Source organism: Meles meles, chromosome 7 (assembly GCF_922984935.1).
Source record: "Meles meles chromosome 7, mMelMel3.1 paternal haplotype, whole genome shotgun sequence".
In the NCBI taxonomy this organism is placed as follows: Eukaryota; Metazoa; Chordata; class Mammalia; order Carnivora; family Mustelidae; genus Meles; species Meles meles.
The window spans coordinates 11,295,844-11,322,819 of record NC_060072.1 but is presented as its reverse complement, the minus strand read 5'-3'; the positions used below and the strand labels follow the sequence as shown (position 1 = coordinate 11,322,819).

The 26,976-nt window shown below is 52.6% G+C and overlaps 1 protein-coding gene across 1 annotated transcript in view; it reads right to left on the bottom strand.

Annotated features, from left to right (window-relative positions):
- Nucleotides 1-21,444, bottom strand: part of MYH9 (myosin heavy chain 9) — an 89,464-nt gene extending 68,020 nt beyond the window's left edge. Inside the window, exon 1 of the mRNA XM_046011458.1 lies at nucleotides 21,252-21,444. The gene's annotated coding sequence lies outside the window, so the exon portion shown is untranslated. The remainder of the gene's footprint in view (nucleotides 1-21,251) is intronic.
- Nucleotides 21,445-26,976: the final 5,532 nt, after the last annotated feature.

Below are 26,976 nucleotides of genomic sequence, written 5' to 3'. Positions count from 1 at the left end.
CCCTGAGACCCAAGCTGGCAGCAAGCGCAAGGCTCACAGCCTGCCATCTCACCGCCACTCACAGCCACTCGGCTGTGAAAAAGCCCAAGTCATTTATGGACTAGTTCTTATAGGCCCAAAACAAGAAGGGAAAGAAAGCACCGGTGGGGGGTGGGGGCGATTTTCAATCCACAGAGAGAAACAGGAGTGAAGATCATTTATTGGTCCCCAAGAAGCTTTCTGTGAGGTTAAATAAAACCATTTCTGTTTTCTGGAGCCTTCTAGCCCCTCCTGACTAATCACGGGGGAGGCACCCCCCATCTACCACCAGACACACCAGAGAGGCCCTTGGCTGGTGTGGCGTGGCCTCTGCCCTGGTCGGGAGCTGTGAGAGGGCTTCAGAGGCCACCTTCCCTGCCTCTCCCGGAGCCCTCCGGCCGCATCCAGCAAGGACGGCAGACATCGTCTTTGGACCAACTCCGAACAGACAGATGGAACTTGAGAAAAAGCACTTCGACGCAGCGCACCAATTCTGCAAATCCCAAGGGAAGTCTGTAGTGCACTGTAATTGAATGGAATGGGTGTAAACTTGGAGTCCCGCAGACTCGGGTCTGACTCCCCTACTCAATTCCGGTAACCTTGAAGCTGTTCACACCACACCTTCCCAGCTTCACCGTGAGGGGGAAATCTGTCTCAGAGGAGCTGTAACTCAATCAGCCAAGGAAAATTGGACACTGAGTAAGAACTTCCAGGTCTCATCCTCCTAATTAAACCCTAATCCTTCTCTAGAAGGACACCGAAGGCCTCTGGAAAGTTTCCAGGAGTTCGGCGACTCTTTCTCCAGGTTACACGGGTCCGCAGCTAACACCACGGCTCAGTACGCTGGTAATTCAGCACAAAGGAAGAGGGTTTCACGGCCACAGGAGGTTGGACACCTGCCTCCCCGTGGCCCTCCCGCACAGGAAATGCTCCAAGGAGCCTGCAGACAAGGAAGCCCGCTAAACTCTGTCCAATCAGGCTAAGCACCCCGGGTCAGCCTGCAGGAAAACGCTTCCTCAGTGCTGGCCTGGCAGGGTGTGCAGGAGGCCTTGGGCGCAGGAGCGGGATTTGAGTCAGGCAGCTTGACCAGCAGCTTGGCTCTCAGGCTCTAACAAGATAATGGGCCACAGGACCGGTGGCCCTGCAGACACACCGGGGCTAGTAGAACAAGCATGGGGGGGGGGGCAGCACTCTGTCCCCCCCCCAACCCAGGGCCAAACTTACAGAAGCAGCCCACCCTACAGCATTCATTCTCACAGGATGCAGAGGTGGGGCAGGAGGGGAGGGGGGAGGGTCCTCCCGGGGTCCAGAGCCCAGGAGGCAGAAGCTGCTGAGGACTGGAGGATGGGCCCCCTTCCTCCCACCTCAGGAATGCCGTTTGCTTACAGAAGAAGCTGGGACTTGTTGCCGTTAGCAGTATTCCAACCCAAGCCTCTGTTGATGCTCAGCAGATAAGAACACCAGACCAGAGACAGACCAGAGACAGAGAGGAATTTAGCACCAGAGCCCCAGAACCCACACTCTCCGCCCTTCCTTCCACAGAGGCCACATGGAGAGGCTGCCGAGGACTCCTCCTGGCCTGGGGAACACTGAGAAGGGCTCACGTGTGCCTGACTTCAGAAGGCAGGGCCTGGGGTCACTCTGCCTTTGCTCTACTCCCATGAAAACCAGACCATCACAGATGACACCAGAGGGGCGCCTGGTGGCTCTGTCAGTTGAGCAGCTGACTCTTGGTTTCGGCTCAGGTCATGACAGCAGGGTCCTGGGATGGAGCCCCGTGTCCCGCTCAGGAGTCTCTCCCTCTGCCCCTCCCACTCCCCATGGGCACATGCACTCACTCTTTCTCTCCCTCTCTAAGATAAATTAATTAAAAACAGTAAATTGTGCACAGATTCCCTCCTCCTCCGTGGGTAAGAACGGAAGGTGGGCGAGGCAGGGAGGGGGGAGTAGCCCTAGCAGAGGAGAGGCTGGAGGCTGGAGGGGATGAGCACAGCGGTTCACCCAGGATCTTATCAACCATGCTGAAGAATGTGGCTTTTAGTGGAGGGACAAGGGGAAGCCACCTGGGGGTGGGGGAGGGTGACATCATCGGATCTGAATTTTAAAGAGATCACCCTCTCTGACCTCTGCCTGGAGTGGACAGGAGAAGTGAGCAGCTGCAAAGCAGCCCAGAGGAGCCAGGAGCCGGCTTGCAATCTAAGAGAAGGCAGAGTCCCGGACAGGGCCAGGGAGAAAGTGTTAAATAGAAAGGGACAAGTGAAGGCACAGGGGGCAGCCCCGGATCTACTAGCGCACACAGCCCAGCTCAGCGAGAAGCAGGAGTCAATGCACACTGCAGCCGTTTCCTCCCAAGTAAGAAGTGACCCCGCATCTCCAGCGTAGCGCTCAGGCATCACACGTCACCCAGACCGAAGTGCCTGAATGGGTCTCCTCCTCAAAGATACCATCCCTGTCTGCCGGGCCACAAGACACATTCTTAACAAATGACTCAGTCAACCAATCAGGGCAGAAAGCAGAGCATGAGCCAGCCCCATCGTCCATTCAAGTTCTGCCACGGAGCGTGTCCCTCCTGCCTGGAGAGAAAGACTCTCATGGCCTTTTTTTTTTTTTTTTTAAGATTTTATTTATTTATTTGACAGAGAGATCACAAGCAAGCAGAGACGCAGGCACAGAGAGAGAGGAGGAAGCAGGATCCCTGCTGAGCAGAGAGCCCAATGCTGAGCCCAAGGCAGAGGCCTTAAGCCACTGAGCCACCCAGACACCCCCCACCATGGCCTTTAAATCCCAGCAACTCCTGCACCCAATGCGTCCCAACTGTGCTTCCAGCCCCCCCCCCCCGCCCCCACCACTCTCCTTTCTAGACCCAGCTCCCCAGGGGAGAGCCTCTGCTCCTCAGCCAACTCTCCCCATCACCTGGGCAGCCTGTCCTAATACCCCAGTAGATCTTCATCTAGCTTCCTCCCGTCCCCAGACCGATTCCAGCATAATCTGCCTTGTACCAGAACGACTCTTCCTCTGCCTGTCTTCCCATCAGCCATCTGACTCCCTGAAGGCAGGGACTGTCCCCTACTCCCCACAGACCCCGTAGGCAGGGCTGACTGAGCCCAGGGTCCGGAGAGAGGGTCCTCTCAATCAGTGCCTCTCGGTGTGTCTTCTGGATCCACGCTGGCCAAGAGAACAACCAATTCCAGAGGTAACCCTCCCAAGCCCTCCTGCCCAGTGCCAGGGGGCAGAGAGCACAGTTTTCACTCCATGGTTAGAGGCGGGTGACAAGGCCCCCAGCTGGATCCGCAGTAAGTCATCCAACACCGCACCCGTGACTGCATATAACTGGTTCAGGATCTGCGTAGTGAGATCACACATGGGCCTCACCTTCTCGGGGACCAGCACTCCGCCACCACTGAGGGGACTGCAAAGAGAACCCCCTCCAGAAATGGGGCGGTGTCCCCTCCCACACAGACGGGACTCTGAGCCCCAGACCCGCCCCCAGGTTTAACAAGGTTGACACAGCCGCTTGGCCGCGTTAACACGCGTGCACTGAGGGCATCACTAGGACTCGCCAGAGACAGCGCACACGCACACGAGGGGCAACTTGAGCCCTTCAGTCGCCTGCAGCGAAATTACTCCTTCCCTCTGGTTCTGCTGATAGGACGGTTTTTCTCTCCTCAAGCATGTGAGCAGTTTGCTGAAACCCAACGCAGAAAAATAACCATACTGAGAAGATCTAATTATATGACCGCCGTCTCAGTGGGAAAGTGCAGGGCGCTGGGTTTCCTGAGTCCACACTGGGATGGCAGGGAAATGCAACCCCACATGAGAAACTAGGGGCAATTTCTGAAGACCCCTGCACCCACCCAGGCCAACACCAGCTTGTTACTCCGAGTGACATTTAAATAATACAACACACACACACACACACACACACACACACAACAAGCTCTGAGGAGTGCAGCCACGAGCAACAACAGCCATCCCAACCCTATCCCTGCGGGGCTGAGAACTCTAAGGCCCGGGATGGGTCCCAGGCACGGCCGGATCCCCGCCGCCCGACACACGGAAGTGCTGAATAACACTCACGAACTGGAGACCTGGGGAAGGTTCCAGCCTCCCTAAAGGTCAGAAGTCCAGAGGTCAAACACCAGACTCTCTGCCAGCCATTCGCAGAGTGCCTGACGTGAAGACCAATAATCCTGCACCTGATCACCCACACAGAAGTGATTCTGCTGTGGTCTGTCGTCCCCCACCCCAGCCCCAACCCACTCCGGGCAGGCAAAGGAAGGAGAGGCTCTGAAGAGGTGGCCTCCAGGACCATGTCGCTGTCCTCTTCCTCGTCACCAGTGCCCCTTCCAGCTACATCTGATGTTCGTTTGTTTCTAAGAGACACCTGACTGGACTGGCCTCGGGGATCAATCTTCCCGAATTGATCAGGCAGTCATTTAAGTCAACTCCGATAATGAGCTTCATCACTGAAAGGAGACAGCCCTTCCAAACAGTGATAACTTATTCATGACCTTCCCAGAAGGCGACTTAGAAGGAATCCGACTCAGGAGGCAGCCAGACGGGCCCTAGAACTACCCCAGACCTATCAGTTAACAGAACAAATTCAGTCCGGCTGCGTGGGCGGCCTGGGCCCCCTTGGGCCTTAATTTCTCGGTTTATAAAAGGGAGGTGCTGCCAGCTCCCCCCAGGACAGCTGTGAGTACTGGAGAGCCTGTGGGGGTGCAGCCCTCCCCGCCCCCCCACCCCCCAGGTCTAGCTGACAGTCCCAGCTCTGCAATGTGGTCAGAGCACTGCTCCACTCACAGAACTATTGTGAGGATCACAATAGGCAAGCGGAGGAGCGGTGCTTGGTGGCGCCCCGGGCCTACAGGCCCAGCACCCCCCCCCCCCCCCCCCCCCCCGCAACAATCTTTGCCTCTTCTCTCAAGAAGTCTGTGTCGTGGCTAAGCTCATAATGAGTCAGTCACACGCACTGCCCTCACACAGCCCACTTCGGGGGGTTTGAAGTCACATCCTGCCTAGCCTAACTTGACATGATTTATTCCACCCCAGGAATGCAGCTCATTTCCCAGAATTTTGTAAAGAACTTTAAAGAGTTTGATCTTGCAAGGGACTCCATTTACAGGCTCAGCTGGAGTGGAGGAGGAGACTGGGTTCGGCTCAGACCTGTAGGCGGGAACCACACAAAGTCAGGGCTGAAAGAGGCCCCTGAGCTCTCATTCTGGAGTGCCAACATCTTTTTTTTTTTTTTTTTTTTAAATTTCAACCCACAGCAAAAAAAAAAAAAAAAAAAATTAATTTAAGGGCTTTTAATCCCCGATACACACACAAACAGGTCAAACGAAAGCTCCACAAAATGATATATACTTCCCACTCACCTTGGTATTTTCCACTGGAGTCTACTTTGTTCGGTGTCTAAAAACACTGGGCGCCACCTGTGAAAGTAACTTTATGACCCACCAATGAGGTTTCAGCTGATGGTCTGAAAAAATGCCTATCTGACTCGACTGTCACTGGGCAGATGAGGCTCGGAATGGTCCAGTGAGTCGCCCAAGACCACAAGTCAGGTCAAGAAGCAGCTCGAGGGGCGCCTGGGTGGCTCAGTGGGTTAAGCCTCTGCCTTCAGCTCGGGTCATGATCTCAGGGTCCTGGATCGAGCCCTGCCTCAGGCTCTCTGCTCAGCAGGGAGCCTGCTTCCCTTCCTCTCTCTGCCTGTCTGTCTCTCTGCCTACTTGTGATCTCTGTCAAATAAATTTTTTAAAAAAAGAAGAAGTAGCTCTATCCCAAAGCCAAAGCAAGGCTCTGTGGGGGGGTCAAACCTCCAGCAGGTAGGACAGCTGTCACCTGCCATGTGCTGGCTGTGTTCAAGGACCACTGCTCCATTACCAGATCCTGACAACCTCAGCAAAGCCCAGTGTGCAGCCTGTGGTCCTGCCCTATTCCTCTTCCCCACCCTCCCCTTCAAATACATACTCAGAGGCTCGGAGAGGTGGAGCAAATGGCATGGATATGGGCATTTCAGTAAACATCCTTTGAGGACCCAGAGCCAAGGATAGCACTCCGTCGGTATGCAGAATCCCAACAGATCCCATCTGCTACAACCAGAACATCACCCCTCCAAGCCCAGCCCTAAACTCAAGAGACGCCTAGAAATGACATGATATTAACAGCTTAATGCAAGGAAGATCACTATCCTACAGGGATGAGCTCAGAGAGGCTGCTCTCCAAGTACTTATATCCCTGGGGAGGCATAACCTAACCCTGTAATGAACAGACCTTCATGCCTGCTAGCTAACAGCCTGCGGATGCCATCTGTTAACACACACACGTGTACATGCACACGCTCTAGAAGCAGGAAACCCAAAGTTCTCTCTGGATCAGTGGTTGTGAAAACTTTCATCCAGTAGGAACCCCTTTGAGAATCGATGGGAGGCAGTGAACCCTCCGCACACCACCTCACGGAACTCACCGAGATGCTCACGTGCAGTCCGTGGCCTTGGAGAAGCCCCCCAGTTACAATTTCAAAGACAAAAAGACACCAGAGTGGCCTCCTTCTCCAGCAAGGCAACGTGAACAAAGACTTGAGAAGGATTTCTTTCTTCGTTACCCTCCAGAGGGGTAATCAGAATCTCACAAAAGACGTCGGAGGGGGCAAAAGGCAAACTCTGCCGTAACACAAGCCAACAGTGAAAGTTGCTGTGGCAAGTGCAGGACTTGGGATGCAGGGGGCAGGCGGCCATTTCCCCTGAGCTGCTTGGGATCACCCTGGACTGCGCGACCAAGACCTCCCAAATGATCAGCAAACAGCCTCTCCTCCCTACATCTCCATTGCTCGGGAGGATTCTCAAGCAGGCTAGCAGGTACCAACCCCGGGCACACAGGCTGACTGGAGGACGGAGCCAAGCTCTCCAGAGAAACCAGGGGCGACAAGCAGCACCCCAGGGCCTTTGGCCTCCCTGGGGAAAATCACCCAAATACTAGTCACAGATTTAAGATAAAAACCCACCTATCTCCTACTTGACAGAAAAAGTCAATTCCTGGAGAAGACTTATGGAATTCCTAGAGAAGGCTGTGGTAGCACCCGCGTCTGCAAGGCGGGCCCACCCAGCTGTCCTTGAGCGGGAAGCCCGACTGTGGGGATGACCTCAGCGCGTCCTTCACCAAGAACCTGGCAGCTGCTTATTTTACCACCCGCCAAGAACTGCTCCTTTGCCCCAGCCCTGGCCTCGGATTGGCCTCCAAAAGGGTCAAGGCTGAGCTGCACTCACGAAGGGAAGAGCGGGACGCCTGGATGGTTCAGCGGGTTGAGCCTCTGCCTTCAGCTCGGGTCATGCATGATTCCAGGATCCTGGAATGGAGCCCGACATCGAATCTGGCTCTCTGCTCGGCAGGGGGCCTGCTTCCTCCTCTCTCCCTCTCTCTGCCTACTACTTGTCATCTCTGTCAAATAAATAAAATCTTTAAAAAAAAAAAAAGAAGAAGAGAAGAACAGCGGTCCCCGCCCCACACAGCTGCCCAACTGGGAACAAACCCACGCACATGCACACACACAAACCTGGACACACGCAGACACGGGCAGGCGCACAGACCTGTGAGTGTGCAGCACAGGGATGTGGGCTCCGGGCAGACGCCGGCTCGACCGCCGCAGTCTCTACGCACAGGCTGAGGGAATGTCTGGGGATGTCATTTGAACACCGAGAACCGCCCTTCCTTCATCTGTAAAATGGGCATCACAAGCCCCACCCCCCAGGGCGGTGCTGACAAGTAACCACCAGCACTTGCTTCTTCTGACCAGACAGCGACCGTGGGCAGTAGACTCCCGCGGAAGAGGAAACTGAAGCCCCGAGCATCTAAAGGACTGGCTCCGGGGCACACACTAGTGCGGTTGGTGCGGTGCCCTGGCGCTCCGCCTCCCGGCCGGCTCAGCACGTGCTGAGGAAGCGAGCCCCAGAGATTTGCCCCCAGAGCAATCATCAGGAAGGGGAAGGAGTCTGAGGCGACCCCCAGCCACCTGCCCAGCCACCCGCAGTAGAAGCGGTCCTCCTGGCTGGTACCCAGCCCCTGGGGCGGCCGCTGTTTCCCTGGTAAACTCCTTTTTAATCTGACTCCTCCCTCCACCAACCCCTTCCAGCTGCCCCTTTGGAACCCACTGAAGAGCCTGGAATTTAGAGCCCCTGTCGTTGTCAGAGACTTCCAACCACAACCAATTCGGAATGTCCCAGGTCCAGGAGCACAAAGGCTGCCTGGTAAAGCCCCCGGAAGAGCTCAGAATCCTGCCCCTGATCTTTGCTCAGGTCCACACTCAGTATCACATTCTTCAGATTCTTGTCTGAAAGCCAGAAGGGGGGGAGGGGGAGGGGCCTCCACTATTTCAACCTAAGGATAATTAGAGCCTGTGACTCGTTTTAAGGGGTAGAGGGCCAACCTTTCCCAGCCGGTGTGATACTGCAACCGTCCGCACACAAGGGGCTTTGCAGCCTGGAAGTGGCTTCCCTTTGAAGAACCGGGCCTCCAGCACACACAGCTATTAGGTGGTGGGGAGCGTCGCTGCCAGATCCTCGGCCTCGCCCTCAGAGGTCCCCTGTCCGTTCCTTCTGTGACACGAGGCTCGAAGGGCTAGCCAAAAAGTCAGCAGAACTAACTCCAGCTGGTTTGGAGGAAGGAGTCTGGTTGGAGGTGAGAAGTCCCAACACTTACGGGTCCTGTAAATGCCACAGAGCCCAGCGGCCAGTAATTAATCCTATAATGAGGCATTTTTCACAAGCACTTGGCGCGCCACAGCCATCTCCCTCCTCCTCAGCCTGCCAAAGGCAGGAAACAGAGGGCGGCAGGCTGGGCTCCCGCAGAAGGCAGGCTGAGAGCAGGGCGCGGTGGGGGGGCAGGAGGCTCAGAGGAGGTGGCATTGGGAAGCAGAGGGAGAAAAGCTAGTTTCCAGCAGGAACCAGGCTGACCATACCTCACACACCTGGCCACAAAAACCCATCTGCCGCCCACTGACATGCCTCAGAGGGACACGGAAGGCTGCACTTTACACCGGGCCCCATAAGCCAGCGTGGAAACACCGGGCCTCACTGCTTTAAGGCTGTATACAAAAGCCTGACCTACAAGCCCCCAACTTCACAAACATCGCCCCCCCCCAACCCACACTGAATCATTCATTGGGTGAGAGGGCAAGGGAGGCGAAGAAAGCAGATATGGACGTGCAGGAGAGGATGTGAGCTCTCCCTCACTACCTGGGGCTCAGCACTTAGGTTCTTTGAGTCTCAGTTTTCCCAACTATAAAGTGGGGACATTAATACTGTCCCCCCTCCATGGGATTGGGAGACTTTCATTGCAACAACCTCAGCCTGACTTCAAACTACAGTGACAGAAAATTTGATGGGAATAGGTTTCTTAAAATGGATAAAAAGAGATATATTTATAACAGACTGGCACCGTGCTGGACAAATAGTGTTAAGAACAGGGGGGCCGGGCTGGCTCCGTAGGTGGAGCATGTGACTGTTGATCTCAGGGCTGTGAGTTCAAGCCCTACATGCGGCGCGGAGCTTGCTTAAATTTTTTTTTTTTTTAATTTGTGTATGAAATCAAGCACATAAACAATAGAGCCAAAATCCTCTATGGGACTCTCATCTTCCTCATTCCACACACAAGGAAAACAAGTGCAGAAAGGGTGTACGGCCTACCAAGGTCAAAGAGCCAGCAGGTTAGAGAATCAGGATCAGGACAAAGGGTCCGGTTCCAGAGCCTGCTGCCTATTACGTAAGTTCGAGACATATACACATCCCAGTGGTTGAGACTCAGAACCAAAGCAATAAAGCTTCCTCCCCAAGGTCACACGCAGCCAAGTGCTGGCGCAGACGCTAAGCCAGCACACTCGGGAGAATATATTCACCTGTTTCTCAAGCACACATTAAGTGCCGACCACAGGCGAGGGTCCCAGGAACAACAGGGGAAGCAAGACCCAAAAGCAGGCCAGCATGGACAAGTGCCAACAAGCCCCGGGTCCAGGGCAGTGTTGACATGGTGAGGAAAGCATTGTCTGGCCGCAACTAGGATTTTATGTTTCAATTCCTACACCAGCATTCTATAAAATGTTAGCCATCATCCCTCGTGCGAGAACAGTGTCTGGCTCATCAGAGGGAAGCCACCTCCAGGAACAATGGCTGGTTAACAAGGCCTGGGTAAGGCGAGCGATCACCCCCGGGGGAAGAACAACCCCGTCCCCTCCACAGGCCCCGTTACCCCGCACCTGGATCACAGCGCACTGGGCAGCGGAGAGGAGGAAGCAGGATGGAGGAAAAGATGCTCTGGTGAACGAGGGGGCAGGCAAGGGGACAGGAGAGGGCATGAGGACTGACACGTATTGGAACCCCCCATGAGTGGAGTTCGTGAAAGGCTGAGCGCCTTCCCACCTTGGCGACTCAGGATACTGACATGGGTTTTATTAGCCACTTTACAGAGGAGGAAACTGCAGCTCCAAGCAATGAAATAAAAACCTGGGGAAATCACAGAAAGTCGCTCGCACCTGGAAGAATGGAACGAGTGGCCCTGGATTGTGGGAGAACGTGCCGCTGATGCACACGCCCACTCCCTTCTCCCAGTACGGACTGAACAGCGCCCCACACCTCCCCAGATTCACCTGTGGAGGCTTTAACACCCCAGGACCTCAAATGGGACTGTTTGGGCCATGGGCCTTTTTTTTTTTTTAAAGATTTTATTTTATTTATTTGACAGACAGAGATCACAAGTAGGCAGAGAGGCAGGCAGATAGAGAGGGAGAAGCAGGCTCTCCGCCGAGCAGAGAGCCCGATGCGGGGCTCGATCCCAGAACCCTGAGATCATGACCTGAGCTGAAGGCAGAGGCTTAACCCACTGAGCCACCCAGGCACCCCATGGGCCATGGGCCTTTAAAGAGCTGATGAAGATAAAACGAGAGCATTCGGGTGGGCTCCCCAATCTGCCCGGCGTCCCGGGAAGCAGGGGAGGACAGAAGCCACTGAAGATGTGCATGCGCGGAAGGCAGCTGGCTGTAAACCAGGAGAGCCTCACTCATGGACTCTCAGCCTCTCAGCCTCTGGGGCTGGGAGACGGAGAGCCCTCTTGTCCAAGCCAGCCTCGGGGACTCTGAGCACGCCCTTACCTGACTATGACTTGCCTGCCTGGCTGCTGTCTGGTTTGCCCCCCGCCCCTCCCCGAATACAAACCGCAGACTCTGGCTTCATGCAGACACGCGCCCCGCACCAAAGCAGTCCGCAGCACACCCCCAGCATTTAGACATATTTAATGAACAAATAAACTGAGCGAAAAATAACCCAGCTGCTGCTTCGAGAGTCACCCACTCCCTTGCCCACAGCCCGCTGATTCCCTCTGCTTTCTCTAACTCCCTAGTCCGCACAGCCACCGCCCCCCCAACACAGGAGCTAGCATCTCACTGCAGACAGTAGAAATTCCAAGATACTCTCTAGCTCACAGCCAGCACCAAACAGTAGTGCAAACTACAGGGACAGGAGGCAATCTACTAAGTGCTGAAATCCAGCGTGTGCTGAATTCTTACTACCGATTTTCAGTCAATCTGTAAAAAGAGTGTACGGTCAGGTTAAGGCGCTGGGTTGGGTTGGGTTTGGTTTTGGGTTTTCTGAGTGTATGTTCAACGGGTGGCACTGAGGACGGGGACAGAAAGTCTCCTTGCCCAACGTCAGGCCCGAACAGCCCGGTACTGACCCAGATCGCTCTGTAGGCTGCAGAGGGGGCTCAGGGTGATGGACTGAGCCACACTAGCAGGACTGGAAGTGTCCACTCATTCCCCCCCACCCCAGGGGGGGCAGGGGTACAAGCCTGTGGCTCCTTTCTGAACCAATAAGGGCTGCTCTCCAGCTCTCTAGGAAAAGGGTGTCATCCAGGGAAGGCTCCCTTGAGCCAGGAGCTGAAAGACAGGGACAGTACAGGGCTGAACAGGCAAGGAACACCTGCAAGTTAGCCACTGATCTGGAACGAAAGAAAATACCAGATCAAAAACAGTCTCTAGACCCAGGTCTAGTCCAGTCTCTAAACCCCCTGACCACCCATCTTCTCCCCTCAAGCCCCAAAGAACTCCCTTACCATTATAAACATCTATCTGCTCCAAAACTGCCACTAGGATTCTGAAACTTTCTTTTCACAACAAAACTAAACTGTTGCAACTTGTTGCTACAATCCGGTGACTTCCCTGGGCGGAAGGAGCCAAAGCAAAGCCTGAATGGCTTCTGGACATTTCTGAGACCGCCTGTGCCCGTCATCCCCCTGCTGCCTCCTACCCAGTCACAGAGAGATCTCTCTTTAGGGCCATAGAGCTATTTCCCCCGCCTCCCCGTGGACAAGACTCCTTGGTGCCTCTGGCCCTCACTTGCTCTCCAGTGAAGACCAGCCAGGGCACAGCTACAAGCAGGCAGGCACAGTGGCCAGGATGCTCTGTCACCTGCCCTCCCTCAGGACCAACCACAGGCATCTGCAGAATGGCCGGATGAGGTTAAAGGTGATGTCAGCAGCCAATGCAATGTCAGGGTAGCCATCCGCACAACAGGATGGAGGCCCCATTCTGCAGCAGCCCGAAGCTCTGCTCCTTTCATTAATTCTTGGCCAATAGTGCAAGAGGAAGCCTTGGGGACCAGCCCAACACTTATCACCACCAAGTGAGGAAACACAAGTTCAGAAGTGAAGGGCATCTACACAGTCACATGGGGGCATCTGGAATCAGAGCATTGGGTTGTGAACACCTGCTCAGTCTTCTCATCTGTAAAATGAGGGTAATTTTCTACCTCATGAGGAGGTAAGACTTAACATGAGATAATCCATGTAAAAGCACGAGCAGTGTGCCTAAAATGCACCATGTGCTCAACGAAATATAACTACTGGTACTCTGACTCTCATTAGCACAGCTGGGACTTCAACCCAGACCAACTGATTCCTAGGCCAACGCCCTCCCAACAGAGCCTCTTCCTTCCTTCCTTGCCCCTCACCTTCTCCATCTTCCCTCCTCCCCCGCCCAGGCCATTCTAGCCTCTGGGAGGTGGCTCAAGACGCTGAGAAATCCCCAGTCACTGAGAAATCCCCACTCAGGGAGGGCTGCAGGGGCCTGTCTCCTGGGATGAGTGGTCTGTCCCTCCCTCCTCCCCTCCAACTTCCTGTCACAGGGAAAGATTCCTGAGGCCGGAGATGGGCTCTCTGCCCTCCACCCTACCAAAGCCCCACCAAGCCCAGCATGGTGAAGGCCACATAGCAGCAGCCCAAGGAGTCTTTTGATGACTGAGAATCATCAAAGAAATTTGGAGTCAATACCCTCATCCCAATAGCTGGTCTTAAATATTAAAAGTAGATGAAAACTGGGGACCCCTGGGTGGCTCAGTCAGTTAAACGTCTGACTCGTGATCTCAGCCCAGATCTGGATCTCAGGGTGGTGAGTTCAAGGTCCCATGCTGGGCTCCATGCTGGGTATGGAGCCTACTTTAAAAAAAAAAAAAAAAACAAAAACTTTAAAATGACTCCCTGCCACCACTTTTCTTCCCCGAGATTTCCAGACAAGTGGCCGGCATGTGCGCTTTGTCAAGTGAAAAGATGAGCAAATGGCATTTGAAAGCTCTGGCTGCCCTCGTCCCTAGGCTCACAGAAGCAGCAGTGAGCCCCATCACTCGTGACGAGGAGTCACCTCTGCACCAGGCCCCAGGGGGAGAACCCAGGGATCTAGACTTGAGGACGGACCCCACCTCTGACCCCCCAGGACCTCTGACCTCCACGTCCTCAGACCAGCAGGTTCTAGCATCTTTCCCCAGCCCAGACCAGTTGGACTGAGTCCCCCAAACCAGTTCCAGTGCGTGTCTTTATGTTTATCAGACAGGAAGCTCCCTCTCCAGCCCAGTGACTTCATGCAAAACACAGGAAATGCGGCGGCTTTTGAACACAGGCAGCTCCAAATAAAGGAGCCTCTACGGCTGTGTAACAGCCTTTAAAAAAAAAAAAAAAAAGCTTCACTAACAGAGCTCAGATCGGTGCAACAAGGTAAGTTGTACTGTGACCTAAGAAGGATGCGAGGGCTGAGACGGTGACAACTCAGCCTCCAACCCAGGAGACAGACCTGGCAGGTTCCTCAGCCATCCTCAAACCCACGCTCTTGTTATCAGGGACAGACTCGTCAGACGCATTTAAAATCTTTAAAACCTGACCACATATTTCCTCCTGCCCGCCACCCGAGGACAGATGATATTGATGAGAACATGGAGGAGGAGGAAGGGGGGGGGGGGAGAACCGGACCGCTTCCCGCATCTTTACAGGTCAATTATAAGCCCCGGAAACACCAGACACCTCCCTGTCACTGGCGGGTAAACTGAGGCGGAGGTCGAACAGCTGGAGAAAAGGCGAAAGGCTGGTCCCAGCTCTGCCTGACCCCAAAGCCCTTGTTTTGCTCCCTCCACCCGGGTTTCGTATGGAAATACAAGAAATCGATCCCCTCAGTCCTTACATGACTTAGAATTGCTAGAAATGAGCACCAGCTGACGGACACTGGAAAGCCAGTGTGGCCCTCTGAGCGGCCCACCCAGCTGCCTGGCGCTACCCCATGTGAAATATTGATTTTTGAGCTGTGGGAACTTTCAGCTGAAGGGGCCCTGTCCAACTGGAAGAAGTTCAGAGAAACCGAGAACACTTCCCACCCAATTTCTTAACCGGAGTGCCTCTCCCCCCAAAAAGAAAAAGACGAAGGGTGTGGAGAGTAGACTCTTGAGGAAAGATTAAAGGAGCTAAGTATGTGTTGCTCAGCTAAACAGTGCACAAAGGCCAAGAAAGGGAAGATAACACTTTAAAAACACTTTTAAAGAAGGCCACGTGATTCTGAGAGGCAAGGCTCTGGCGCTGAGTGAAACCAGGAGCCCAAGCTTTCTACCAACTCACAGGCTGAGCTTTGGGCAAACAGCTCCTTCTCGAATGGGGGTGGGAGTGAAATTATCCCTAAGAGCCCCTCCAGGTCACACATTCTAGAATTCTAAATAAATTCGGTAGCGAGGGTTTTTTTTGTTTGTTTGTTGTGTTTTTTTTTAAAGATTTTATTTATTTATTTGATAGAGAGAAATCACAAGAGAGGCAGGCAGAGAGAGAGGAAGGGAAGCAGGCTCTCCGCTGAGCAGAGAGCCCGATGCGGGACTCGATCCCAGGACCCTGAGATCATGACCTGAGCCGAAGGCAGCGGCTTAACCCACTGAGCCACCCAGGCGCCCTGTTTGTTTGTTTTTTTACTGTTGTTCATTTTTCTTTTAAGCAGGCCATCCTTTAGAGTTATAGGCCACATGAAAGGGAAAAGTCTCAAAGATGCCAAAGGTCCCAGAAAGGGAATGTCTGTGGGGGTGAAGGAAACTCCCTCCAAGAGACCCCTTCTCCTCTGCCTGGGACAGACTGTAAGGACCATAAGGACCTAGAACCTCTGGGAGGCCCAAAGGAAGCCATGCAAGGGTGGGGAAGATCGGCTACACCTTCCACTTCCCCCCTAGGCCTGGGCCCAACCTGCCCTAGCAGGAAGCCACACCCTTCGGTGGCTACTTTCCGGAAGGCCCGGCAAGGCTCCCTCCAGCCACAATGGGAGGGATCCCGGTGGAGAAGCGAGAGATGAAGGCCGCACTGCCACAGAGCGGCAGTCAGGCCAAAGAGGTGCAGTCAGGCCCGGAGACACTCCCAGGACACTCCCAGTAAGGCCTTGTCCTCAGCCAAAGGCGATCCAAGAGCCTCTTTTGGTCCACCTGCGGGTGGGCTATGTCCCATTCTGGGTGCTGAATCACCTCAGGCCTGAAAAACTAGAGGGCAGAGTGGGGCCCCAGAGAGTGGCCAACGGAAGCCCGCCTCAGTTACTTTTTAGAGAGACACACATCAGGAGCAGGAGGGCAGCTCCCCTCTCCTGCTTCCCAAATATTTGGAGCGTTCACAGCATGAGGTGGGGAGGTGGGGACAGGGGAGAGGACACCAGCCAGCATCCAGCCTTCAAGCCATCTGCCCATGCGGTGGCAGGCCCATTTTAGCCCCGAGCTCATTTTGTGTACTCCTGTGTGACTCATGCCATTCCTCCGGGAGGCCCAGAGGCTGCCTGGCAGGGACGCACACCTGTCCGAGACCCTGATGGGGTCTTCCGCCGGCTTCTCTACAGGAAAAAAGCCAACTCGGGTAGTGAGCAGAGGGGGCGGCTTCTCCAGTCCTCACAGCATCCAAGGCTAAGACGGTCTTTCTTGAGAAGGCAACTGGGGCCCTCCAATGCACAACGCCCTTTTGATCACATTTTCTCAAGAATTTGGGCTTTTCCACTGTTATTAATGCATTAAAAACCACAGGCCAGAAGCCTGAGGGACAACTGGGGACAGAGGGGGGGAAGGGGCACACTAGTGGTTGCAGGGACCCCGAGTTTCAAAAAAAGAATCCAAGTGAATGAATGTCTGCTTTAGCCCTAGGGTCGGAGCGGGATCCCCAGGAAAGACCAGCAGATGATCTGGAGCCAGGGGAATTGTGGGAAGCCTGGCAAAAGGGTATCCCAAAATACTTTCCAGACATACATTGCAGGCTTCCTTTTCTCATACAGCAAAGAAAAAGCCATCATCTATCATTTCCCAGAATACAAGGGAGTGGATCAGAACAGGCGTTTGTTTAAGGGGTTACTCTGGAAATATGATGTCACGGGGAAGGAAACAAGACCCAAAATGTTCCAGCCGTGAGAGCAAGTCAGTCCGTTTTTAAGACCCTTCCTCCTTCCTTGCACACAACAGGCCCTCAATACGAAACTGGGAAATCGAAAGCAATGCATCGTGACGTTGAAACCTACAAGACTGGCCAGAAGACCCCCTGATATTGACAGGTAATAAAACTAAAAAGGCCAGGTAATGAGGAGCAATGCTCACCCCACTCCTGCTTCCAGGGCCCTCCTCCCTTTCTGGAGGCAGCCACAATTACTAGCATCTTGGTCTCTTTCCATGCAGAGCCCCAGCGACATACTATGCCTGACAAAAAAGGGAGCACTAGACATACTACTATGCACCTAGTTTTTTCCCCCCCCCACTGGCAACCTATCTTGCAGATCATGCCCTATGAGCACTTAGAGCTCAGCCTCATTTTTCTAAGGGCTATACTGCAGGATCCCCACTGGAGAGCTGTGCCTTGATTTATCGGACCCTTCTGATGGGCAGTTTGCTTCTTTCCTGTCTTTTTTTATGACAATACCGTAAAGAACATCCTAGGACACTTCCTTTCGCATTATCTGAGTTTATCTGTGGGTTGAATTCCTAGAAATTAGTCAGAGGGACTATGCTCTGGCGGACCCTAACAAACTACCTTTAAAACAGTTTCAGGGGTGCCTGGGTGGCTCAGTGGGTTAAAGCCTCTGCCTCTGGTTCAGGTCATGATCTCAGGGTCCTGGGTTTGAGCACCGTTCTGGGCTCTGCTCAGCAGGAGCCTGCTTCCCTTCCTCTCTGCCTACTTGTGATCTCTGTCTGCCAAATAAATAAATAAAATCTTAAAAAAAAAAAAAGACAGTTTCATCATTTCTCAGCCTTTTGGCTAATAAGATCAAGTGTAAAAAGACAGTTTCTTACAACTTATACTCCCATCTGTGTAGGGCATGAACGCGTGCCTTCACCACTGGGGCATCTCGGAGAAATTAAAATTACTGAATTTTCCAGTTTCCCAGGCACTCTTGTGTTTAACGGGTGGGCACATAAATGGGTGTCATGTCTTTGTAAGACGACAGGGCCCTTCTTATGGAAATCAGATTTTCCCCCCAACCAGAGCCAGAAGCCAGGTCTCCAGACCCTCGAGAGCTGTGCTCTTTCCATGTCACCCCTCTGGCTCTACCCTAGACCTCCTGGATCCCAGGAAACCAAGTTTTAGAACAAACACCGCAGTTTGCACACCTTTTGCCTGGGCCAGAGCCCTGAAAGGAGGCTATTCAGCACAAGCTCATCGCTGAGGGCATCCAAAAGCATCAGCAGATGCCCCCTGCCCCACCCACCTCTGCCTCACAGTCCACAAGCACTGTACACACTCATGCGCGTGTGCACACACACACCTTTTGAGAAAGCAGAAAGAGCACTGAGCAGGAGCTAGGAACACCCACCCCACCTACCCTTCCTTCCCTTCCATGCTTCCTGACCTGAGGACCCAAGGAGTCAAGACCTGTCATTTACATATTTTCTTAGAAACTGACACAGCCACTGTATATCCGGCCCTGAGCACACCTTACTTACTTCTTTTAGTTCCCACACCTAACCCTTCAGGGTAAGTACCCATTCCCATTGACAGAGAAGGGTCCTGTGGCTCCAGGAGGTGACATGACTTGCCTAAGGTTGTAAAGCTAATTAAGTGGCAGGGTCAGGATTTGAACTCTAGCTCTCAGGCTCACCACCCCACACTTCCCATCTCTAAGAATGGCATTCTAGAAGTCACAGGAGCACCCCCCACTTCCCAGGGGGTGACCAGGGCTCCAATCTGTCAGTCGCCAGGGGACTTGAGCCCAGGAGTTCAGCGCACCAAGGGTTAAGGCCGAGAGGCATTGACTCTCTGGGGCTGCACAAAGGGAAAATGCACTTCCTGCCCCTGCGGGCAGAGATGCTGTTTTATGCTCAGCAAATTAGGACGTTTGTTTAATTAAGACGACACACAGATTTTGTTATTCTAAATATTTTTGGAACATGATGCTTGGGAGGAAGCTGTCAAAGCATGGATTTTTTTTTTTTTCTTTCTTTCCTTGGCTTTGGGTTTCTTTCTCCCCCTTCAAGGGAAGGGTAAGGCCAGGCTCAGAGGAAAACAACAGCCAACCCCTCCCCTCCTTTTGAAATAAAGATGTCAAGCTGGTAAAGGCTGTCTTCAGTACTTGATTGAAGGATTAGCTAGAAGAGGAAGTGAAGAAAGCACAGCGAGCCAGGTTTCCAGCAATACCCTAGCAGGCGACACAACAATGCCGCATTTTCTGAGTGTGCTTTTCTCTCTCCCAAAAGCTAACAGATCCTCGTTTTGTTTTTTCTGGAGCAAGAACAGGCAAAAGGCAGCCTGTGATTAACATGTGTCCTTCATTCTGCAAGAGAGAAGTTGTCCCATCTCCCACCCCTTTGGTTAAAAAGTTTAAAATTTTTTTAAAAAAAGTAAAAACTCAGATAGCCGGCACCCTGAGCCTCTCTTTCCTCTACCCTCAGCAGCCACACAGACCACCTCCGGAGCCGAGCTGCCCTTCCCCGCACAGAGCCTGCCAATCCAGGCACCTGGATCTGCCCACAGGCACTGCCGGGGCTCAGGGGCTCGCTGAGTGTGAAAAGCGGAGCTCTTCGGGGGTCACACGCAGCCAAGTGGGGGGCACGGTGACTCTTAAGTTACACAAAGCAATCTCTTGCTTGCTCAGTTATGCAAGTGGGGGGGGGGGGGTACTGGGAACTCCTGGAGGGCAGAGGCCTCTGGGACTTGGGCAGAGTGGGCTGGCTCCTTGCTCTCACAGTCCCCATGACTCACCGTACCTTTCTGAGGACCATGTCATCTTCGCCTCATATTAGAGTCATCTGCAGATTTGTCTCAGCATTCCCTAAGTGCCGGAGGGCAGGGGCCAGGTCTTACTCAACCTCCCACCCCCCCACCACCTGCCAGAGTCCCTGGCACAGAGCAGTCAGTTAAATATTTGTTCAATTACACATCTATGTACCCTCCCTCTGCACCTCGCAGCCTTGTATATAAATTGACTAATATTAATCGAGTGATTGTTTTAACAGGCCTTAAAGCAGCCTCCCTCCTCACCAAAAGGGGAATAAACCACCAGGTGAGGTTATCAGGCAGGTCTCTGCGGTGTCAGAAATGGCCACAGTGTTGCAGGAAGGAGCAAAGGCTCTCTTCCCCTTCAACAGTTACTCAACAGTTACTTTGAAATCCTCTTAAACCCAGAAAAGGATGCACTGAACCGAGGAGTTGTTGGGCCTCTGACCGCCCAGCACAGAGAGGCCGCTGGTCGCCGGGACCTGCCAGGACCTGGGACTTCCGAGGAACCTTTCTCCCCACACCAGCTGGGTGGGGCCACAGACCGCAGCCGGGCCCTCACCCTGCCCCCACCTCAAGGCAGCCGGCAACCCTGTCCTGGTGTGTACAGCGTTGTTATAAACGACTGGACTCCCTGCAGGGATAAGGGGGTGCAGTCCTGCCCCGGGCGTGGCCCCAGGACAGGATGGCGTGAGGCTACCCCCCTCCTCCCCCCGGCACAAAAAAGCGAAGAAGGCAGGGTAACAACCCCGATCTGGCCCAAACAGGGACGACGCAATAGCGCAGGTCTGGTCCTAAAGGAGCAGGGCCCAGCTGCCCGCCCCCGGCCGCGTGGGCCGGCCCCCAGGTGCGGTGGAATCAGGTGCGCTCCGGGACGCCCAGATGGCTGCGGGCATTCCTGGGCCTTCCTCCGCCGGATAGCGGAAGTCAAAAGTCAACGGCTGGGGGGCTGGGGGGGGGGATGTTGGGGGGTCCTTCCTGCCTCGCCCGGCACCCGCCGGGTCCCGGTTCCTCACGCACCCACCGCACCTCCCCGTCCCCCTCCTCCGCCCAGCCGATCGCAGCCGGGCGAATGAGGAAGTCGGGAGCGGAGGGCGGAAACTGAGCCGAGTGCAATGTCTGCAGCAGGACAGTCCGATTCTGACTCAGGCGGACGCCCTGACAGCTGCCAAACGGTCCCCGCCGGCCCGCTACCTCCGTTTCGAAAACGCCTGGAAACTTCCAAAGCAGCCGCTGCCCCCGAGCCCCCCATCTCACGCTCGCTCGGTCCGGTCCTAGGGACAGCGGCTCCCCGGAAGGGGTTAAAAAGTTTGCCCAACTTGGGCTCTCCGCGAGGCGAGGGCGGGGCGCGTGCCCCAGCCGCAAGGGGAGGTCGAGGCTCCCGGTGCCCCGCCGGGGGAGTGCGCCGGGCAGGCAGGGGGAGGGGCGGAGGGTTTCCGGGGAGCGCCGGCCCGGAAGCCTTGGCCTGCTCCCGAGGCCCGGCCTCCAGCGGCGCCGTCCCCGAGCGTCGCGCAGGGGGTCCTCCGGCCGCTCCCGGAAGGATGCGGTGCCCCGGCCCGGGCCCGCGGCGTTCGCGCGCCCCTCCACCCCAACGCCCCGCGCGCCGGTCGCCGGCCGCGCAGAGGCCGAAAACCACACGTCCGGCCGCTCGCCCCAGACGCCGCGCGTCCCGTCGCCACCGCCCCCGCCCGGGGCGGGACCGGCCGGTGCGGCTAGCTCACCTGAACCTGGATCTGCGCCGAGGAACGGGCGCTGCTTCTCCCGAGAGGGCTTTCTCGAGCGCTCGGGCGACGGCGGGATGGGGCGAACACGCGAGGCGGGTGCTGCAGCAGGTCAGTCTCGCTCAGCCTTCCGTGCCCTGCCCGGGAGCCGCGGTGATCTGCGCGCCTCACCGCACCCAGCTCGGCTCCTCGCCGCCTTCCCGCCCCGCCCTTGCGGCCGCCCGCCTATTCCAGCCCGGCGCCGGCCCGAGGGCGGAGCCTGGAGGGACGACACCGCCCCCCCGAACCGCCTCGCCCACTCCAGCCCGTCCCCGGTCTTGATGGACAGACACCTGGGGCCTGTGGGAAGGGGGTGGGCGGAGCCTCTGGGTCCAGCGGGGTGGGTATTCATCCTCGCCAACCGCCCCCACCTCCACCGGCTCCACCTTCCTCCGCGCTTCCTAGGCGGGAGCCCCGCCCCCGTGGGGCGGGCCCGACGAAGAGCCGGGTTCCAGGGAGGATTGACACAGAGAGAGTCCAATCAGAAGGAGGAGGCTCGCAGAAGGCTCAGGCCGGGTTTTGGTGCAGTGCCGAGGCGGGGCGAGGCAGGGCGGGAGCCGGCTGGGAAGGTCCGGGGCTCTGATACCCCGCCCCTCGAGCTGTTTTCCCGGTCCCATGTCATCCTACCAGAAGAACAGATATTAAGTACCATATATGGAAAAAGTGCTATTTTACATAATTCTGATGGCCTGTGGGGGCGGGCATGGACCCAACCCCGGATCCGGTGAGGGCGCCCTGAGTTCGATTCCTGACCCTCTCTTTAGAGTGGGCACGGCGCGGTCTTCAGTCTTCAGAGCTGTCCTCAGAGGGGTTCCTGGGGTGCACTTCCAAACATTCTCACCAGCACGTGATTAATTCGCACACTTCCTTTAGATATTTGTTACCAGTGTTTTCTTGGGTGTTCTTTTTGGGTAGGCAAAGAGCCAGTCTTTTTGGTCACTGCCTACTACACGAGGATAAAAACATTTTTTATTAATTTTTTTTTTTTTTTTTAGGGACTGGCTCAGTGGATAGAGCATGAGACTCTTGATCTAAGAGTTGTGAGTTCAAGCCGCAGGTTGGACGTAGAGCACACTAAAAAAATTTTTTTAATTTAAAAAAATTGTTTCGCAATACAAAAATAAAAACATTTTTAAAAATTGTTTTGCTCTTATCTTTTAATCCATCTGGAATCTGGCTGTTGAGAGAGGGAGAAATCTAATACAATTTTCGCAATAGCCAGTTATCTATTCTTTATTCATCACCTTTCCAACTTGTATGTGCTTGAACCTGCTCCTGAGTTTGTATCCATTGACCTTTCTGTGTGTTCCTGTGCTATTTCCAAAATAATGATGGTAGCTTTATAATACATTTTCTATCTAGGAGGGCAAATTTCTCATGACACTTTCCTTTTGGAATGTTCATACTATTATGACTAAACTATAACTTGAGGGAAAAAATGTATGATGTAAAAGCAAAAGAGCACTAGAAAAAAGAATTTTGCGGGCACCTGGGTGGCTCAGTGGTTTAAGCTGCTGCCTTCGGCTCAGGTCATGATCTCAGGGTCCTGGGATCGAGTCCCGCATCGGGCTCTCTGCTTGGCAGGGAGCCTGCTTCCCTCTCACTCTCCCTGCCTGCCTCTCTGCCTACTTGTGATCTCTCTGCCTACTTATCTCTCTCTGTCAAATAAATAAATAAAAAATCTTAAAAAAAAAAAAAGAAAAAAGAATTTTGCAACCCTAAGAATTACTACCAACAATATACAAAGAGCTCTTCTCAGTGATTAAGAAAAACCCCAAGTATTCCAAAACAAAAATGGCCCTGAAAAAGGAACAGAAGTAAGAAAGAAGAAACATAAATGGTGAATAATTATTTTAAAAAAGTTATTAGAGGGGCACTTGGGCTCCTGGGTGGCTCAGTGGGTTAAAGCCTCTGCCTTCGGCTCAGGTCATGATCCCAGGGTCCCGGGATCGAGCCCCGCATCGGCTCTCTGCTCAGCGGGGAGCCTGCTTCCTCCTCTCTCTCTGCCTGCCTCTCTCCTTACTTGTGATCTCTGTCTGCCAAATAAATAAATAAAATCTTCTTAAAAAAATAAAAATTAAAAATAAAAAAATAAGTTATTAGAAATGCAAAGAAATGCAAACACAGTATCACAAGATCCCATTTTCCACCTAACAAATTTTTAAAAATTAATGAAAGTATAAAAATGTCCCGTGTTGGCCAGGTTTAGAGATACAGTTAGGAAAGTAAATTGATCAATTCTCTCTGAGAATTCACCATAAAAAAATAATTGGGAAAGTGCACAGATAGTGATTTAAAAGGTACTCTTTTCAGGGCACCTGGGTGGCTCCATGGGTTACACCTGTGCCTTTGGCTCAGGTCATGATCTCAGGGTCCTGGGACCCAGGGATCCTGGGATCAGGCCCACATCGGGCTCTCTGCTCAGCGGGGAGCCTGCTTTCTCCTCTCTCACTCTGCCTGCCCCTGCCTACGTGTGATCTCTGTCTGTCAAATAAATAAATAAATAATATTTTCTTTTAAAAAGGTACTCTTTTCTAATGTTTAGAATCACTAAATATTAGAAATAATAGTATAAGAGATTGGTTGAATAAATGTTGATACATCTGTATGTTTCAGAAATAAATACCCAAAAAAGTCACTAAAATTTTGTTTAGATTTATATTTATGATTTAAAATATACTAAGTAGGGGCGCCTGGGTGGCTCAGTTGGTTAAGCAACTACCTTCTGCTCAGGTCATGATCCTGGAGTCCTGGGATCGAGTCCCACATCGGGCTCCCTGCTCGGCGGGGAATCTGCTCGCTCTGACCTCTCCCCTCTCATTCTCTCTCTCTCTCTCAAAATAAATAAATAAAATCTTTAAAAAATAAAATAAAATATACTAAGTAAAGAAAAGCAAATTATAGAATGCTATTGTAACAAGATTTCATTTATTTTTGTGCCGTGCTTGTGTGTTTATCTGGGGTGTGTGAAAATGAACTTTCAAAAGGATTATATTAAAGTGTAAATAAGGCTAATGTCTTGATAGAAGGATTGTGACTATTTTTTTTCTTTTGCTTATCTGTGTTTCTAACACAAGTATCACTTGCATAATTTTATCAAAGGTAGAAGAAAATTACTCACTCCGATGTCACCTGTTCGAAAATGGCCTCCCTGACCCTGCAGGCCAGTTAGGTGCCTGTCCTTTGTACAATCACATCACCTTTCCCTTATCTCTCTCACTGCACATTAGATTTTAATCCTCCATCTCTTGGCTGTTTCCTCTGCCCAGGTTGGGAGCTGCCTGAGGACACAGAGGGACTGTGCCTTATTTGTCTCTGTGGACCTGGAACCAACACAAGGCCTGGCATAAAAGAGTCCTTAGTGAATACTTGGGCAAGACTCAGCATCTATTTCCTTATCTGTAAAATGGGTATAATCACTGAGTCTTTCTTAGCCCCAGTGACTTCCAACAGGAAGAACACAGGAGACCTGGACCTCAAGTTGTTTTCTAAACTGCCAAGTAGGGGTGCCTGAGTGGCTCAGTTGGTGAAGCATCTGACTCCAGATTTTGGCTCAGGTCACGATCTCAGGGTCGTGAGATTGAGCGCCGCATCAGGTTCCGCGCTTGCCATGGAGCCTGCTTAAGACTGTCTCTCTCCCTCTGCCCCTCCCAACCTCCCTCTCTAAAAAACTAAAATCAATCAACAACTAAGTAGTATGCATTTACCATAGAACATTACTGATAATGTTCATTTCCATTTTCCTCATATCCCCAGCCTCGTGGCTCCACATTTTCCAGGGAACTGAGGTTGCTAAGAAGATGGAAGCCCTCTGTTGGCCAGGGCCTCAATTCTCTCCTCCCTTTCCACTACCCTACATGCTTCCCTAACTCAGGAAACCCTCCCACCTGCTATCCAGCCTGGTAATCCCTCCTATATCTCCCAAGAACCGAGAACCTGTATCCTTGAGAGCGTCGACTCTTGAAAATTTTTAGGAAAATATTTTATCTATTTTAGCTGAGAATTAAAATAACATTATGGTTGGTATAGAAAATACTAAAAAGAGAAAAAATTTAAATCACCCATAAACTTATTGCCACAATATCACAACTATTAAGAAACCTTTGTTGTTTCCTTCAACTCTGTAGACACACACATATATATTTGCATAAAATTGAGGGGGCCACATATATACATGGTCACCTGATATATTAGGTGCCACTGAAATCAGTGAAGAAAAGATGGTCTTTTTAATAAATGGTGTTAGGTCAATTGCGTATCTACATGTGGAACTGTGAATCTTGACCCCTGCCCTCACACCGTTTATGGAAATAGTTCAGGATGGATCAGAGTCCTAAATATAAAAAGCAAACAACAAAACTTCTAGAAGAAAGCATAGGAGAATTTCTCTGTGACCTTGAAATAGGCAAAAATTTCTTAAGACACAAAAAGTGTAAACTATAAGAAAAGACTGTTAAATTGAACTTAATTAAGATTAAGAACTTCTGGGGCACCTGGGTGGCTCAGTCGTTAAGTGTCTGCCTTCAGCTCAGGTCATGATCTCAGGGTCCTGGGATCAAGCCCCGCGTCGGGCGCCCTGCTCAGAGGAAAGTCTGCTTTTCCCTCTCCCATTCCCCCTGCTTGTATTCCCTCTCTCTCTCTCTCTCTGTGTCAAATGAAGAAATAAAATCTTAAAAAAAAAAAGATTAAGAACTTCTGTTCAACTTCTGTTCATCAATAGACACATTTAAAAGAGGGAAAAATCAGGGCACCTGGGTGGCTCAGTTGGTTAAGTGACTGCCTTTGGCTTGGGTCATTATCCCAGGGTCCTAGGATCAAGCCCCACATCAGGCTCCCTGCTCTGTGGGGGAGCCTGCTTCTCCCTCTGCCTCTGCCTGCTGCTCTCCCTACTTGTGCTCTCTCTTTCTCTGTCGTAAAAATACATTAAAAAAAAAAAAAAAAAAAAGACGGACAAGGTGCCTGGTGGTCTCAAGTCGGTAGCGCATGTGACTCTTGATCTTGGGGTTGTGAGTTCAGGCCCCAAGCTGGGGGTAGAGTTTACTTAAAAAAAAAAAAAAAAGAAAACAAAGGAAGGAAAGAAGGAAGAGAAGACAGACAACCCAACTTTTTTTAAGTGGGCAAAGAGTTGAATGGGCACTTTTAACAGATGATACCTAATTACCCAGGAAGCAACAAAAAGGTGCTACACATCATGAGTTATCGCAGAATGCCAATTAAAACCACAACAAGATAGCACTACCCCCAACCAGCATGATTAAAAGTAAGATACAAGGGGCGCCTGGGTGGCTCAGTGGGTTAAAGCTTCTGCTTTTGGCTCAGGTCATGATCCCAGGGTCCTGGGATCGAGCCCCTCATCTGGCTCTCTGCTCAGCAGGAGGCCTGCTTCTCTTCCTCTCTCTCTTTCTCTGCCTGCCTCTCTGCCTACTTGTGATCTCTGTCTGTCAAATAAATAAATAAAATCTTAAAAAAAAGTAAGATATAAAATGTTGGCAAGAATGGGAGCTACTGGAACTCTCATAAATGGCTTGTGGGAGTGAGGGTAAGTTTCTACAACCACTCTGCGGAAGTGTTAGTTGAATATCCGTGTATATCGAGTGATGCAGCAAGGCACCCTTAAGCATATACCCAACAAAAACGAGTGCTTCAGCCTAACAAAAGTAGGTACAAAAATGTTCATAGCAGCTTA